Raw genomic sequence first — 16,749 nt, forward strand, 5'->3', positions numbered from 1 at the left:
CCTGTCGCTGGGGGCTAGATGCTGAGTAATTTAAACTAGTGTTGTACCAATGCTCCTTTCATTATCTTGTCCCTCAGGATTTTTTCTCCAATTACCTTCCCCTATGAAATTTTAATACTGCAGATATAGTATATATCTATTTACGTGTACTGTATATGCATAAAATTAGAGTAGAATTTTTTTTAATCCTCAGCCCCCATTATCAGCCATGACCTTCTTGGGGATGATATAGCTCCTGTTAAAGTCAATCATGATAATTACTTTTCCCAAGGCAAGGTACATGGATAGTCAGGGGGAACCCTAAGAAGGGGGTAGAGCTGCAAATGTGACACTTGCTGCCTTAAGACATGGTCATGTAAAGGTATGATGATAAGAGTGTCAGCCACTTTGCCATCATGAAGGAAAATCTGGAGGAATTCAGAGAAGCTAATTTAACATTATGACACCTGGAGCTGCCAAATTAGCCAGCTTTAGATTTGCTTCTATTCCCGGCTTCTTGATATGTGAGATATTATATGTTCTTGTTTCTAGAGCCAGATTCAATTGATGTTCTGTTATTTAGAACTGAAAACATCTCATCCAGTAAAGGTGTTAGAGTTTGGTAACCTTTGACAGGCAAGGATTTCCAAGCTCAGAGACCACCATGTGCTAATGCACAGGGACATAAAAATGCAAGGTCAGTTCAAGGTGGCCTGAATTTTCTAGTATGAATTGGAAAACAAAGAATGTGATGGAACTAAAGGCCTATGAGGCTAAAACCATACTATGAATCTAGATGGTGAAAGGCATTATTTTTCAAATTAAATACTTTGAATTTGAAAAAGCAGCAATTCTGTGGTTTACATTTGGAAAAAAAATTATAGTGAATGATGAGATAGCTGAAGAGAGATTGAAAATAATCTTAAAAAGACAGTGGGAATAAATAGATAGATGTGTATGTGATACATAGAAGTAGAATACTTACAACTTGACGAATGATTGGGAAGATAGAGTGGAAGAGAAAGGATTAATGATAATTGCAAATTTCCTAGACTTGCCCTTTCAGAGAAAGTGGTTTCTTTAGCTGATATAAAGACTAGAATGGAAAGATTTGGCATAAGGAGTAAGAAGCTATAAATATACAAGAAAGCTTGATGATTTTTTGAATTTCAGATGCTGGTAGGATATAGAAATGGAAATACTCAACAAGACTTGTAAATCTCTGTAATAACAACACGCTGTACAGTTTGTCAATAATCTGCAATTTTTTTTGCTTTCAATGATCTTCAGTTTGACATTAGGATTCATAGAATGATTCTCTCCCAAGTAATTAATTAATAGGAGATTTTATAGGAATAAGTAAGAATGAGATTTTTTTTTCAAAGTGCCTTGACAAAAGCAGAGCTTACAGGCTTTAAAAATTCTCAGATGCTTCTTTACAATGAACACAGACTACCATACACATGTTAGTAGACCCCTTGTAGACTCTAATTAATTTTAGTAGCTGTTAATCTTTTCTGTTCTCTTTTAATTTTCTAAAGTACATGGAGTTGTGGTGCAGAAAATAACATGTAAAATAAAATACAGAATCTATATAGGCAGACAAAATTTTACGTTCTTAAATTGTTCTCAGAATGAAAAAGCTATAATAAGGAACACATAGAGCATAAACCTGAAAATGCGTATGTCTAAAGTAGAGCTGAATAAAACCAATACTTTGGTCGTAGTTAGGGACAGAAGCATTTCCTCCCTCTCCCCCCAGAATCAAAACAAAACAACCAAACAATACCAATATTTGCCATGTGGGAATCCTACTGCCTTTCAACCCATTATTTTAGAAAGGCATTTTCTAGACTTTTTAAAGAGAGTGTTACATGGTTTTGGTTGTTTCCCATATGTTTTGACACTTCAAAGGGATTTTCTTGCTGGAAATTTTAGGCATTTAATCCTCAAAAGGAAAATTCCACAACAGTGCTTTGGGAGAATGAGGAGGAAGTGTTTCACATATTTTTTTTTGGGGGGGGGGGCGAAGGAAAGCAGTTCATTTCTATCTTTATGCAATCCGAGAGTTGGTAATACTCAGTAACATTAGCCTCTTTCTTTGTCCCCATTAAAGATTTCCTCGGTTTTCCCTTTTCCCTTTTTAGTGCATGAGAATGTTCTCAATACCCTTCCCCATGGGGCTATGTCTCTACCTGTGGTAGATATGGCATCCAGCCACAGGGCATGACCAGTGCTGCCCTGTGTGAGAATCATTAAATTGTGCTTACACTGAAAATCACACAAGGCAATGGGATTGCTGATTTTTTTAAAATGATTCTTCTCAATTCATATTACTCTTACCAGGAAAATTCACATATCATTAGACAAAAGCAATTTTCTAGTCAAAAGGACTTGCTACAAAACTTTAAGAATACAAAAATGCTTTAATTTAAGCAATTGAAACTAAATAGTACACTGAAACAAAGTTACATTGCATCATAATTTATTTTAAAAATGTAGAAATTGAGGAGGGGGCACTCTGGGTTTAGGATTCCTGTTTCAAGCGTGAAACCACAAAAGTTCCTGCAAAAATATGGCATCGCTCTGAGGGAAATGTTTTTCTGACTACACACCACAGGATTTCTACTTTCTAAACATTGCTAAGGAAGGAGAAGCAAATAGCCTTTCCTCTGTTTGATATTCACTATCTCAAGGCAAATGTAAAAAAAAATGGCAGAAAAATAAAGCTGGAATATAAACTCTCATGTGTAGGAGTCAAAGAATCTGAGAAGGTTGATGGGCAGACACCAGCTGGTTGACAAACTGGAAGTTAGGTTATGCCCAAGAAATAAGTGCCAAGAAAAGTTTGAAAAATGCTTATCATTTTTATGATATTAAGTCTATTTATTAGAATGTTTTTCACTATTAATTCTAAAAGAAAATTAACATAAGCCTATATTCATATGTGTTTCCCATTTTCACATTGTTTGTCTTTATTACTGAGTTGTTAAGCATTCTTTATATGTGCTAGATACAAGTTCCTTATCAAAGAAATCACCTGCAAATATTTTTTCCATTTTATGGATTTCCTTCTCACTATCTATTTACTTTCTTACTTATTTACTTATTTGTTTATTTTTGATAATAGGGATTGAATCCAGGGGCACTTAAGCACTGACCCATACCCTACCCGGCTTAAAAAATATATATATATATATATATATATTTTTTTTAGAGGCTCTAAATTGCTTAGGGTCTCACTAAATTGCTGAGGCTAGCTTTGAACTCAAAATCTTCCTGTGTCAGCCTTCCAAGCCTCTAGGATTTACAGGCATGCACCATTGAGCCCAGTAGTATGTTATATGTAATAGTGGGTTTCATTTAACTTGCTTTTAAAGCCTCCTGGAACATTAAAGAGGAGTAGCTACACTTGGAGATTTCTTTCTCAGTGCTCTCTCTTCCAACCATCTGAATCAGGAGGATATGATCTATCCTGCTGGCCCTAGGGACTAAGGCTGAGGTGGAGGTGGCATTAGAGCTGGGGCTAGAGCTAGAGAGGAGGCCGAGCTGCACAAGGCAAGGTGGCCGAACTTTTGTCAAGCATAATTTTCTTCTACCCTTCTTGCTTAGTGTCCTAGGGCTTCCATGACAAAGAGCCATAAACGGAGTGGCTTAAAAGGAATGTATTCTGTCACAGTTCCGAAGTGGAGATGTCTAAAATCAAGATGTTGTCAGGGCTGGTTCCTTCTGGAAGCCGTGAGGGAGAATCTGTTCTGTGTTCTCTCCTGGTTCTTGGCAGTTGCTGTTATTCCTTGGTACTTCTTGGCTTCTATCATCACTCCAGTATCTGTCTTTATCTTCACGTGGCCCCCTCCCTCAGCTCTGTCTCTCAATTTTCCTCTTTGTCTAAGGACATCATTTATGTTTGCTAGATGTAGGGCCAGCGTGGCTTCATCTTAGCTTGATTATATCTGTAGAGAGCCCATTTCCAAAGAAGGCCAAATTCACATGTTCTGGTTGGACATGATTTGTGGGAGACACCGTTTGAGCCAACATGCCTCTCTGAGGTATCTTTTAAGAGTTGTGTGCTCAGTTTCTAAAACCTTAAATAAGCCAGATGCAGGAAATCAGCTAGCCAAAAAGAGAACGATGCTAAGACTTCTTAACAATGACCAAACTCAGCTGTATGGAAAGAACCGTGAACATCATCATTGAATTAGATTATATTAAGAGACCTAGCTGCGTCTTGTTTTGTTCCAGAGCTACTTGAACACATTTTATGTTTCTGTTCCTGGTGCTGGCTTTCACTTTGAATGCTCTAAAAGTGTCTGACTTCACACTCTGTGAACAGAGCTACTGTGAGTGTTTTGGATGCCACAGAGTGACCTACTTTAGATTATCAAAATTTGAGGTGTGAGAAAAAAAAATTAAAATCAATTTTGGTAACTAAATGGAGGAAGTAGAGGTATAGAAGATCACAGAAAGCTGTTAGTTGCACTTTCATGCTGACAGTCTGTAGGAGGATACAAAGAACCATCTGTTTGTAAAGTCTCTAGACATGTTTTAACAGTCCTACATATAGGCAGCCTTAGATAATCACCACGGAAAAAGATTTTATCACACTGACATCATTTAGGAGGACTAATGATATTTAATACCTTAGAAGAATAACCTAAAAAATAAAAAAGTATGTGTAGCATCCAAATTATTTTGTAGAGCTTCCTATAAGCATAATATTTGAAAACAACATTGATGTAGGATCATGCCCTATCATCTCCATCTACTTTCATGATTTGCTTTTGAATGATTCAATTCAATTCTGTCTCCTACTAGATCTTTTATTAGTCATGATGGATAGGCTATCCTGAAATAACAACCTCAAAAACCTCAATAGCATAAAGCAAATGTTTTTTTTTCCTCTTACTCATGTGAAGTTGTGTGCTAATTGTGTATTGTGTTTCATCTGTTGGGGTAAAAATTTGGGGGATCCCATGATCCTGCCTCCTTGTATTTATTCTTTCTGTACCTCCTTGGATTGGCCCCTATTTTTGAATATGTACTGAGCTTATTAACTTAGCTCTTATGAATAAAATACTGCAGAAATAATAGATCATCACTTCCAAGATTAGGCTCTAAGAAGACCCAGGGTTTCATCTTAGAAACTCTTGTATCACTTGCCCTGAAGGAAGCCTACTGTCAGAATATAAAGGAAGTCTGTGGAGAGGCCCTGGTGGCAAGGGACTCAAGCATGCAGACAAACCCAAATGAGCTAGGGTTTGGATCCTCCGCCACCCCAGCTGAGCCTTCAGAGGAGACTCCATCCAGCCCCAAAACAGCACCACCGCAGTCTATGCAAAAACTTGAGACAGTGGAATTGAACTATGTTATGCCTGGGCTTTTAAGCCACAGAAACTATGGGACGATAAATGGTCATTTTGGATAATTTGTTAAGCAGAAGTAGGGAGATAATATATTTGGTAGCTTGAGGACGTGCTTACTTTTCATCTTGTGATGCAACCATAGCAACGTGGAGAAAGCCATCCTAAATTGATGCACATCCATTTTACTTACAGTTATTTAGCTATAACTAGATAAAGGACCAGCTAACTTCAAGGGAGGTTTGGAGAAATGGAAGAGTGCATTTAACCTTCTCTGGGTATTTCTGTCTTTATCACTTGGTTATTTCCTACAACCAGTCAGTCAGACATTCACTGGAATCACCGCAGATCGGGGAGTCAGGTGGGGAGGCAGGCAGGTTTTTTGTTTGTTTGTTTTGCTTTTGGTTTTGGTACCAAGGATTGAATTCAGGGGAACTCAATGACTGAGCAACATTCCCAGACCTATTTTTTTTTGTATTATATTTAGAGACAGAGTCTCACTAAGTTGCTTAGTTATCGTGCAGTTACTGAGGCTGACTTTAAACTCAAGATCCTCCTATCTTAGCCTCCCAAACTTAGAGGCCACCGCCCCCAGGAGCCAGCAGTTCTTACAGGGTCAGTACTCATACAGGATGACGTCACTCTCGCTGACCTTTTTGTCTTGGGTATTTTTACAATTTTTTTTAAAATGACCTTTCCTTGACTTAGAACAGTGAAGGAACTTGACTTGGAATAGTGGATGTTCTTTCTAGATCTTTGATTTAATTTAATTTTCAATGATTCAATCAAACAGATTTTCCTTTTCAGTGTCTTTTTCCCCTCCATTCAGTGCAATACGCAGAAACTAAAATGGTTCTAGGTCAGCCCTCTTTCTGGAAGAGCCCATGTTTTGCTCTTGAGAAGCACTCAGGCATTCTTCCAAATGCACACAGCAGCAGCAAGCTCTCTTCCCTCTGCTCTTGGGCAGGTGCCTGGCCTACCTTGTTTTATTTTCCTAGACTACAAATTGAATCTTATCATTTCTCTCTAACTGCAGAATCATCTCTCCAAGTAATCTGACTGAAGGTGGGGATTCCACTATATACCTTAAATCAGAAAGGTTAAGGAATGAGAACTCAGGGATGATTTCAGTTATAGAGAAATAAACTTGTATCCACCTATATGAATACAAACTCACCACACTATGTTTTAGAGGTCTTTGTTTTGTTCACTTTTGAATCCCAAGGGCTTATAAGACTGTCTGAGTATTTGTTGAATAAATGAATTAGTTAAGGTAAGAAAATTTGCTTTTAGTTTCTAGGAAAGGACTGGAAAGACCTGTTTTAAGCTGCTGATCTTTGCTGGGAGAAGCCTCTTGCAGCTGAGAAGGTATTCTCTATGAAGGTCAAACTAGCTTCCTAAGCCAGTACATTAATGCTTAAAGTCACAGCTTCAGAGAAGTCTCCTTTTGGTTGGTCGTTGCTTCTGCACATCTGTTTCTTCTGGTAACCTTGTGGGAATTAGGAGTTAGCAAGTGAAGATCCAAATTCTTTGTTCCTGAGTTCCTTGATTAAAAGACACAATGATTTTACCCCTCCCCACTCCCAAAATTTATATTTCCTCCCTCTGTACCTATATTCTTATTCTTCCATCTTGGGAAATCCTTCTCCGATTGCTTTCAAAAACATCTTTGCCATCATATCTAGTTTGCAACCAAATGCCCTTGGAACTTTCCTTTAGTTGGAATTGGCTACTCCTTTCCATCAATCCCTAAGCCTTTCATTACAATTCACACATTATTACACGTGTGATACTGACTGTCCTATTCAGTTCTTCCCTTCCTATTTACCTTGCTAGCTTAATTACCTTTGTATTCCCTACAGTGCATTGTATAGAGCCTAGTGCATAATAGATTCTTAAAAATGTTTATTGTATGCATGTATTCAAATTGAACAAATACCAGAATTTGATATACTTCTGTTAGAGACTATTGAATTATGTGATATAATACACATGTATCCAAAATATCATTCCAGCCTAGATTCTTGTCTATAAATTCTATAAAAAAGGGGTTTATTTGATTTTAACATTTGAGCATCCAGTATAGTGTTTGTACATAAGCCAGGTTTGCAGGCATATTTATATTAGGAAGCTAGTGTACAACTCCAGAATCAGTGCCACTAGGAAATTCTTAAAATAGGAATTGTACAAAGAAATAAACCCAAAGGGCAGGAAGTGCTTCACAGATACTCCAGAAGACCATATAGGGCTAACACTTAACTGTACATGCTTATTATAGCTCTGAAATGATTTCCTGTTCACAAATAATATTTACTCTTACTATTATGAGCCTCAGAAGTTCAGGAGCTTTAAAAAGCTTTTTTTGTGTGTTTGTCTGTTGTTTGTTTTGTTTGTTTAATAGTCCTCATGGTAGTTGGTACAATATCAAGGCTGGTACAGTTGTTACTAAATACCAAAAGGTTAGTCAGTTAAACATTTGCTAAGATTTCCAGAAATTTGATGTTTCTATAATCTTTGAAGATATTTTTTAATTATATTATTTGAAACTTTAAAATGCTGCATATAATATGGTGAATTTTTTAAATACAATCTTCCATATTTACTTTAAATTTCATCTCCTTGGACCCAAGACATCTGAGCAAAAACTGAAAAGTTTATGTAAAATAAAGTAATCAGTGTAAAAGCATTTAAGTGGTTAGTTCAGTTGTCCTTCCATTACCCAAGGCACAGATATTAAAGAGCACAGTAGATTTATTTCAAATTTTCTTAAAACATAGCTTTTATTTAAATGGCACAAAATTATAGACCTTAAAATAACTACAGAGAAACATTTTTAATTCAAAATTTTGATGCCAAGTATAATAAGGCATTAACAAAGCCAATGGAATCTCATGTTTTTGCTCTAAATAATATGTACATTTTCAAAAAGTAAAAATGTGTTTAATGATGTAAGTTTTTAAATAAAAACTGGACTCTTAAAGAAAAAATTCTTGGTTCCTAAATTGAAAAAAAAAAAAAGAAAAAAAATGCCCCCTAGGACGTCACAAGAGTCCATTATGTAACATATTAGAATTACATTTTAGCTTAAAGGAAATACACACTTAACTAATACCTATGCCTTTGTATTCACTGAAACATTGCTTTTTCAAGGATGGTAAGCTCAGTTGTAGAAATAGAAGAGAGAGTGGGAGAGTGGGAAAGAAAGAGGGGGGAGGGGCAGGAATAAAATCCACTAGTAGAATTTAGTGTTTTGTTACTTGAAACTTTAACCCTATTCAGTTGGAGATTGTTTTGTAGGAAAACCTGGGTGTTAACATGTGACTGACTGAAAATCTATCACCCATGCCAAATATAGCAATGGTGCAAACAGAAAAGAGTAGGAAAAAACAGCTTCTAACATCAGTTTGCTTATCTGTTAATGAGCATCAGACTGTATCCCTCTCTTAGAGTTGTCCTGCAGAATAATAAATTAGTAGGTGGGAAGTGTTTAATATTTGGCATGTAGTCCAATAAGTCTCAACCATAATTTCTGTGTAGGATACGTTCTATTTCTACTTTATCAGTTTTGAGCATTAGAAATGAAATGAAATTCACCATACATTATCTATATAGTGCATATACATTTGAAAAATGTGTATAACTTCTTCACGTATTGGTATATCTAGGTACTTTATAGATACTGGATCTAATGCCTCATGAAAATACAATAAGCTTCTTCAGGGAAGTTATAGCTACTCTCTTGGTTCTTGTATTTGTTTGTTTTTGTTTTCTTAAAAGATTTAGTAATTTGCATTAGACCATGAGCAAAAAGTAGCAGATCTAGGATTAAAATATTGATTTTTTTGACTTGTCATTCATTATTATTTCTACTATGTCATGTGACTGCTTTTGATAACTGCTACTCTAAATAATTATCATTATACTTTTATATATATTCCAGATAATTTATTGCAAATTAATATGTGATAACTAAGCTTCCTTATTTAAATGAGGGCAACAGAGTTGGAGTGTTTCTAAATTTATTCAGAATAGAATAATGTCAAGTGAATGTTTACTATTTTACCTACTATTTACTTCACTAGGTTAGGTTAATATGAAACAAGTTAATAGTTTAGATTTTTGCATGGACTGTTGGTGGAAGAAGAGTGTTTTTATGAAGTTCTTTCTATGAAAGTACTATATTATTTATTTTAAAAGCATTATTCTCCATTTTTGGAAAGATATTTTGGCAGAAGTCATCAAGCTAGAAGAACAGAGAAACCATTGACAGAAATTAATGCAGTAGTCAAGTGTGGTCATATTTGCAAAGATCAGATAAAGGTTTCCATCCATCTGGATTCTATCTGTTCTTCCCTCCAAAATATCAGTAATATTTGAGCCTTTTGATCTCTGCTGTAAAGGCTGTGGAATTTAGGATGAGAGGGGAAAGGGAGGATGAAGGAAAATTATGAATAAGGGGTTTATTTGATTTCAACATTTGAGCATCCAGTATACTGCTTGTACATAAGCCAGGTTTGCAGGCATATTTATATTAGGAAGCTAGTGTACAACTCCAGAATCAGTGCCATTAGGAAATTCTTAAAATAGGAATTGTGCAAAGAAATAGACCCAAAGGGCAGGAAGTGCTTTACAGATACTCCAGAAGACCATAGTTCTATTGGGGATTTATTGAAGTCTTCAAACACTATTTTTATTTGAATTTCCTGGAACTACAAATGTATGCTGTCAAAAGATTTTTATTCCATTTTGGGAAACATGCAACTTTTAAACATTAGAATCATTTTTGCTCTATTATCTTTTGCAAAAAAATAATGTCACAAAATTTTGTTTTAAAGTAGATTTTTGGAGTATCCACAAAAAGGAAAAAAAATGCAATAGATAACAGTTAGCTTGGTTTTCTGGAATTTACCTAATGAAACTATTTTTAATTTTGTGGTCAATTTTAAGAGATTGCAGGGACTTTTAAGTACTTATCAATCTTTTATTGTTTCATATTGACTCATTTAACTTAGATGGGTAGGTGGAAAGAACCTCTACAATGCATTTAATCTTAGAACATAGACTAAAGAAAAGACCTAAATCAGTCAAGAAGACAGACTTCTCTAGTATAGGAGGCACGCAGTCTCCTGAAAGTGGACAAACCAGTCATTTAGATTGAAGAACTTCTGAGACAAGACTTATTACTTTGCTTGAAAGAATGGGAGCTGATTGTCAAATATAACTGGAAGAAAGTCTGTTCCAGCGCATCACACACTGCCTTTTGCAAATGTTTAGTTACCATAATAGAAAAATTTAATTCCACAAGTCATATGAAGCTACAAGGTCTATGACTCAAGGAGAAGGAATAGAATACTTTGACTTTAAAAAGGATTCAATAAACCTTTATTTCCAATTACATTTCTTATATAATAAAAACTTATCTGGCATCAGCCTCATATCTAAAAAAAAAAGGGTTTCAATAACTTGCACCAGATTATATTAATCAACCAGTGGGTATTTAGTGACTGTCTACAATATGCCCTATGCTTGATGAGTTATGTTGAAATTGAAGCTCAACAGTCATATGCATCCTCTCTGGGATCTTATTGGAGTTCTTGAAGCTGAGCTGATTATTCCTTTTTGGTCTATTATGGTGATGTTACATATTTCTGCAACCCACAGGAATGAATGATGCTTCTTGTGCCTGTCACCCCCACTGGATTGTATGTGCCACACTGAGCTGACACTCTCTAGGTCCTACTCATCTGAGTAATGCTAGAGAGTATAAAATCTTGGCACATAATTAACATTCAATTCATGCTTAATGAATGACTTAATGAGGCTAAATTAGATATTAATTCTATATTTATAGTGTCTGAGCACTAGGACAGGGAATGAGACCTGGGCACAGAACACCAGAAGACAAATATTGAGAGATTAGTTACCATAAGTTGATCATGTAGAGTGGTGAGTTAGAGTGAAGATGCTGGGGGTGGGGGTGAGGGGTGGAGATCAAGCAGCTCTGAATGACTTTCCCTTGTTCTTTTCAAATTTTCTGTGCCAACCCTAAGCTCAATTTAAAAATAATTACCTATCCATTACATTACCTTCAGATGATCAGTATCAATCAATCATCATGTTATTTATTTATTTAATAAAAGCAGACTCAGTTTACCTGATTTAATGGAGAACTCCAAAGCAATGGTATACAACAGAAATATCACCTCGTTTCCCATTTATCTATCAGTATCTCTTTCCATCTGTGTTTGAAATTAGAGTTCAAAATGAATTGAAATATATTTGAACATGATTGCTGCTGACATGTTTTAACAGACAGTGTAAGTGAAGTATGAACAAATCAGTTTAATCCTGGATCTGAAATTTATGTGCCTGAGGTCTTAGACCATGCATTTAATCTCTCTGGCTCTCAGTTATCTTGTCTATAAAGTGCAGGAAATAAGGCCCACCTCATTTATCTTTTAGAGATGTTTTGTGTAAGAAACTGTTTTGCGCACTGTGAGACACTGTATGGTGAGGACTCTTGCTATTACTGTACTTATCATTATTCGGCTAATCATGATAACAGGACTGACCCCAGATCTGAAGGACACATCTGCATAATTACTGTCTTACCTCAGGAACAGTTCTCCACATTCCCATCTGTGAAACAGCATCTGATAAGTCCTTAAACTCATCAGATAAAGTATACATTGATGGTCCCTGAAGAATTACTGGCACATTAATTTGCTTGCCTAGAAACATCTGGATTCTCTAAAATTAGATTCCTGATGAAAGATCCCTGAAGTATTGCCAGATTTCTGTGTAGATAATTTTATTCAGTTCTCCAAACATGAATTGAATGTCTCTTAGAGGCCAGGAATTGTTCAAGGCAATAGTCTTGCAGATAGGAGATCATGGCTCCTGCCTTCAGAGCACTCACAGTTTATGGACACATAATTATGAATATATAATTGAATGTCCACAGAATGTAAAATGGAGTTAAGTGTAATTATCACTTAAATTAGCATAGTATTACAGGAGGTAGGTTAAAACGACATCAGAGACTTTCCTGTTAAGGAAGACACCTGAACTACATGTTAAAAAATAACCAAGAGTTATATGGACAGTCAGTGCAAATGTAATTCCATGCAGAGGGAACAGCATGAGCAAAGAAATTGAAACTAGGAGGGAAAAGGGGGGATTATTCAATGTTGATGAAATAGAAACCAAAAATGTAGAGAGGTAAGGCTGGAGAAATCTGGAGAAGAATAGAAAACTAGTCCATGAAGCATTCGTGTGTCATATCCTTGACTCTGTGGCAAAGAAAAACTGTTGGCAGGCATGGAACAGGGAAGTGACATTGAGAGATGTGGATTTTAAATAGGATGCTGTGGATATTGTATTGATTAAAGGACACTAAGATAGGAAATGAGGACACTGGTTGGGGACTTACGGTAACAAGACAGAGAGATGAACTCAGCTAATAGTAATTAAGATAGACGGCAATAGTTGTGAGAGATACTTACATAGGTGTAAACAGAACTTGACATCAGCTTTAGTATGGCAATGCAAAATATAAAGATATCAAAACATATTTCTCAGGTATAATACTTGTGGGATGCCACCTGTGAAGCTACTTTAGTGGTCTTTTACTTGGTACTGAGTCATAGGGGACTTAGGTCTCCCCTTGGGAACAATCCTGACATTCCCGTGTGCAGATTGCCCAAGGTGTGAGATCTCTGTCCTTACTCTACTAGTGGGACAGCTCTGGTAGCTCCAGAGCTGGGCGTAACCCGTTGGAATCTGGACAGCCCACCTCCTGCCTTATTTGGCAAAACAATATGAAGAAATCTTTGATGCTTTCCCAATATAAATAAAGCAAATGCAGGCTCTCTCTTTCTCTTTCCAGAAAGAGAAGCTCGGTCCCTAAGGTCCAAGAGCATCCCATCCCTGCTTTCTAAAATTACTTCCTGTGTCTTGTGGTTTCTTCACCATTTTGCTTTGTTTCGAAGCCAGCCCGTTACACAGAGAGGAAACCCAAATTCTACCGAGTGCATGGGACGTAGGTGAGAAATACTAGTATCATAAATATGAGTCGTAGTCCATGAAATAAAAAACACAAAATAAAACTGTATTTTATAAGGTACCTAGTTTCTGACTAGGGGAAATTAGTTGTGGGATAGAAAATTCATCAAGATCAAGACCATTCCTTAATATTCATATTATTGTTATTATTTGCTATCCACCTTCTCTCTCCAGATGAAATGGATTTTGTCCTCTTGTCATTTTATCTTTAGAATCCAGAACACTCTGGCACATACATGTACACACACAAATATTTATTTACCAAGTGAATGAATCTTGGTAAGTTCTGAGCTGACATGACTCTCCCAGGATAGTTGAGGGGGGAAAAGGTGGTGCTATTTTAGAGATTCCTTAGCAATTCCAAACATTGAAGGAGTAAATTAGTGACTTAATTAAAACCTGAACACAGCCATAGCTGTTTTCTTTTGTTTCCTGCTCTCTGCATTTCACTCCCCTGAGGCATGGAGCACAGAGCTGACTATATGCTGAAACAGAGGCAAAGAAAGAATGATTCGGGAAAGAAAATATAATTAAAATAATCCAAATTCTTAAATCCCATCTAAGAATAATCCAAATGCTTTTTATTAGCTAACTGGAGTATTTCTATTAAAATATAAAATTAATTTAAATAACATTGAATTAGGAAATTGAGGAGGGCATCAGGAGAAAATCTCTTAAAGAATTATAAATTTTTAAAAAAATTTAACCAAACTGTGCAAAGAAAAGTCATTTATTTATTGTATGTATGGCCATTCACATCTTACTCCCAAACACCACGTCCCCTACTTACTGCTGGCTGATTTTCCTGATTTTTTTCTCTTTCCTTCTTCACTCCCTCTCTCCCTTGCTTATTTCTTCCTTCCTGATTGTTTTGTTAGAGGAGGAACCACAGACTTGGGGCAAAGTCATGCAAACCTGGTGATGGGATTTTTTTCAAGTAGAGAACACCAGATACAAAAACTGAGCCAAACAACAACAAAACAATTAGCGGTGTTCAATTCAAGTCCTAGAGGGAGTGGAAGGAGAATCCGCTGCTTACAGATGTTTGAAACCTAGATCACAGCTAGATCACAGCTCCCTCTCTCTAGGTTGGGGTAGGGAAAGAAGGTGCGAGAGGACCACCTGCCCTCCGTGCTGCCTCTCGTAGGTGATAGTACATCTCCTTATCTTATTGTTGGGTGGTGCTTGGCTGTTATAGGCATACAGGCATCTTCTCCATACATGTTAGCAGTGTTTTAACCATTAATATGCTCAAGAGGTAGCAGGTAGGAAGGGTAAAAAATTTTTGGTTAATTTTCCAGCAAGATATGAGTCCACTTTGCAATGCTATTATTTTCCTGGTACCTCCTGTTTTGCATTTAAGAAACTAATATTCCTTTCATTTTTCTTATCTTTGCTTTCACATCATCCCCTATCCTATAAGCTTTTAGAAGTTTAGTTGGGTGAATAGACTCAGACAAAAATATATTTGCAAGATATTTTCATTTTATACCAATATTAGAAAGATATTTGGAAAAACTTTCATTGTCTACAATGGAGTATCCAACAGCTGAACACCAAATATCATAATTATGTACTTTATGTACAGTTTTCACAATCCCATATATGAGTTATAGATCTTATGTTTTTTTCTTCCTATGAGGTGAATATTAGTGGTTTGCAAGGTTGAAATGGAAATTTTATAGAAGTTAAATTATTTTCCCCCAATTACATCTTCCTTCAATTGCTCCATTAAGATTTAGACTAAGGCAAGTCTTCCTCTGAAGCCCTTGAATTTTTCAGGATACATCATTGTCCACTACCCTTTTAGTTCTCATTCTACCAGAAAATTCTCAGGCAACCATAGCAATGTATGAATTGTCATCAAAGCAATATACACTCATGGTCAAGAGAGAGTTTCAAATTCTGCGCTTTTGCATTTTTCTGTCCTAGTTTGTTAATAAGAAGCATAATTGAACTCATATTCCAATTTTGTCTTTTACTAACTGTGTAGAGTAACTCTTCTCATGTCTGAATCTCCAGTTCTCTTTCCACCCATCCAAAAGAGAGTAAAATAGTAATGAGGCAGTGAAAAAGAAGCATGATAATCCATTGCAAACAGCCTAGCACAAACCACAGCACAAACGTAATGCTCTATGAACGTGTCACCCCATCTCTTCCTAACTAATTTTGACAATCTGTGAAGTATGCATCATGTTCTCTATCAACTACTCAGTTATTTGATAAACATGGATTTTAGTATCAATGCTCTGATGTAACTAAAACTAAAGCAGAAGAAATAAATGTCTGATTAAGAAACTCCCCTTTCTTCCCTTGGTTTCTCTAAGACGTTGGTCCAACATTTCTAAGTTTTGGAAATGAATCAATAAGGATGTCTTATCAAAATTACTTCTTGAATACATATCTAATGTAGGATTCTGTATCAAGCTTTTAGTAACAGTAATTCATTTCTTTCTCAAGTAGCTGAGAGCCATAGAAAGAGGGACCAGGATTGTGTCTGAAGCCACCCTGTGAGTGATGCAACTGTGCTAACAGCCAGGGCACTGAGCCAGGAGTCCTGAGCCAAGGATGCAACATTCCATCTACTGGACTAAGCAAAGGTAAGTGACTCTCTAACCCCAAGGGAGTCATTCAATTCAAGAAGGGGATCTCACCTTTCACAGGACAGTAAGGCTTGAGAGATGCTTTGCTACATGACTGAAGAATGAAAAAAAAATTTTGAGATCTAGTTAACGAAATGTATTGAGGTCATTTCTACCATATATTGATGGAGCTCAGAAACAGTGTCAGGAGGGCTATAATTAGGAGATACAGTTAAAAATTTAACAGCACTCCAGATTTCAACTACATCTATCACCCTTGTTAACAGCACTCTCTTCCCCTTTGCACTTTATGGGGCTTATAGTCTTCCCTTCTCTTTTTCAGTATTTAAGAAAAAAATATGCAAAGATGAATGTTAAAGAAATATCATCACCTTTTGGTGATATTTTGAAAAGATATTTTGAAAAGATATTTTGGAAGAGCCAGAAAGTTCCTGGAAGGTAGGCTGAGTTCTGCCTCTGTCATTCTCTTGATAGTAGTTAAGTCTAGACCTCTCTGACTGAGAGATAGGAAGTCATCTGGCCCTTGTGCTCAAGGTCCTCAGTACATTCATGAGAGGCAATGGCCCTTGATCTTATTGGACTTGTAGGGCAAAAGCAGACCAGCACATCCTGCATCTGGAAAGGCTAGTTACCCCTTGAAGATTCCATGCTTATAGATTACTGCCTCTACTTAAAGATAGACTTTATTTTTAGAGAGGTTTTAGGTTTATGGCAAAACTGAGCAGAAATAGAATTTTCATAAA

The sequence above is a fragment of the Marmota monax genome, unplaced genomic scaffold, assembly GCF_021218885.2.
Source record: "Marmota monax isolate L192 unplaced genomic scaffold, Marmota_monax_Labrador192_F-V1.1 WCK01_AAM20220418_F8-fsc00099, whole genome shotgun sequence".
Lineage (NCBI taxonomy): Eukaryota > Metazoa > Chordata > Mammalia > Rodentia > Sciuridae > Marmota > Marmota monax.